Source organism: Acanthisitta chloris, unplaced genomic scaffold (genome assembly GCF_000695815.1).
Source record: "Acanthisitta chloris isolate BGI_N310 unplaced genomic scaffold, ASM69581v1 scaffold9096, whole genome shotgun sequence".
Classification (NCBI taxonomy): domain Eukaryota; kingdom Metazoa; phylum Chordata; class Aves; order Passeriformes; family Acanthisittidae; genus Acanthisitta; species Acanthisitta chloris.
In genome coordinates, this window is record NW_008680032.1 from 4,628 (window position 1) to 6,754 (window position 2,127).

A 2,127-nucleotide genomic window follows, 5' to 3' on the forward strand; every position below is an offset into this window, starting at 1 on the left:
GAGAGAATCAGTGCAGAGTTACTGACTCAAACCCTGTAACTGTGCAGTGCTGAATTGGGGTTTGCTGGTCTCACCCATTCAGGAGAGAAGGTACTAGACAGGATGGATCTTGTTTGTCAGGTTTTTTTATTGCTTAATGGGATAGTAATAGCAGAGAAAAGGAGGATATCAAGGTCTGCTTGGAGGTCGGTCAGGCTCTTCTCATGCCTGAGGCAGTCAAATATTGCTAAGTCATTTCTGGCAGGATTTTGGCTAAGCTGCTCTTAAAGATCTCCAATGCTGAGGCCTTCATAGCTCTGTGTGCAATCTATTCCAATACTTAAGTAGTCTTAGACACAAAGAAAATCTTCGCAGCAATTTCTGCTAGAGTTAATGCAGCCTGAAAATCCTGTTGATGACTAGAGCTTGTGAGGGAGTTTGTATTCCCTCTCTGTGAGGTACCTTGAGAGCTGCAACTTTGCCTTTAAGAATAGGTAATACTATACAGCCATAAATGTATAAATATAGAAAAAAACCGTATAGAAATTAGCTGAGTTGCTATTGCTGAACTGAAATATTTTGACAGGTGCTTGTCAGGTTCTTTGCGTTGGATTTGTTCCCGTGAAACAGATTTGCTTCAATAAAACTATTTTTTGATGAAAATATGTTCTTTTTATCAGCAGTAGGTGTAAAGAATAATTCTGATTATTTCACTTGCTCTGTTTTTGTTAACCCAAAATGAAAAAAATGCAAACCTGGCATGGCAGTTATGATTGTGAGTGTTTACATCTCAGCTCTGTTGGTTCCCTGCTGCAGTGAGGTTAGTGACTGTGGGCAGATTATGCTCTGCTCTTGTGCTGAATTGGCTCTTTCTCTGCATGCAGCTCTCCTGCTTTCAGTGCTTCTGTGCAAAGCCCTGGGCACAGCTATATACACAGTGAAGCTGTGGGAGCCAGGACTGTGCTGTCACTCCTCAGAACAACACAAGAATCTCTAGCTGAGCCTTGTTTGCTGCCCCAACCCACTCAGGCTGTGATGATAAAATGTTGAGCTTCTGGAGATGTACGCGAGAGATGGAGAGGGACTTTGGACAAGGGCATGGAGTGACAGGGCAAGGGGGAATGGCTTTAAACTCAGAGTAGGTTTAGATTAGATATTAAGGAAAGATTCTTCCCTGTGAGGTGCTGAGGCACTGACATAGGTTGTCCAGAGAAGCTGTGGCTGTTCCATCCCTGGGAGTGTTCCAGGCCAGGTTGGATGGGGTTTGGAGCAATCTGGGCTAGTGGAAGGTGTCCTTGCCTATGGCAGGGGGTGGGATGAGATGAGTTTTAAGGTCCTTCCAACCCAGACCAGTCTGGGATTCTGTGATTTGCTGGTTTGGGTGAAAGTTTTGCCAAAGCAAAGGGAACTTGAAGCATCAAGATTTAATATCAACTGTATATGGGACCCACACTGTGTGGGCAGCTCTTTGGGATGGAAGGAAAAGTCTCTTCATGCCTGTTGGTTGTCTGTGTTACGAATCAGGGTTATGGTGGTGGAAGGAATCTTCTGATCTGCTGATGTACTTAGCCAGCTCAGCTTCTTGCCATTGCAAGGGGTTGGGGTTGAGTCCAAACCAGGGGCAGGCTCTAGGAAAGGCCCTCTCCCTCCCATGTGCTCTTCAGTGGGGAGGGAAATTACCACTCTTGTGTGCAATTCAAATGTGCCTGAACATGAGAACTCATGACTCTGGGGAGGCTTTTTTCTACAGTGTGCGTGAAAACCTGTTCTGGACCTGCAGCACAGCTGAGCTGTCTGAGCAGGGAAGAGCTGGGATAAAGCAAGTGTTGGATCATCTTGTTCAGTTACTTCATGATGTAGAGTGTCCTCTAGTTTCACCTTCCTTTGAAAATGACTTCATATTTCATGATTTTCATGCCAGCTGATATGGATCTCTTTGTTATAGAGCCTTAAAAGAGTCTGGGGGCAAAATAAAAATCCTTTAAGAATCCAAGTGTGATCAGTTGAAATGGATTACACCTTTTTTCTTTTCTGGAAGAAATGTCTGTTGGCTAGTGAAATATGAAAATCATGTGCCTTATTTTAAACAGATTCAAGTACTAATATCATCATTAGTAACTATTATTATTTGCTTTTTTGTGTTTCCCT

General features: G+C 43.5%; 1 protein-coding gene across 1 annotated transcript in view; it reads left to right on the forward strand.

The window, feature by feature from the left end:
- Positions 1-2,127, forward strand: part of LOC103804935 (patatin-like phospholipase domain-containing protein 7) — a gene marked incomplete at its 5' end in the record, with an annotated part of 108,325 nt that overhangs the window by 3,662 nt on the left and 102,536 nt on the right. The gene's annotated exons all lie outside the window — the stretch shown is intronic.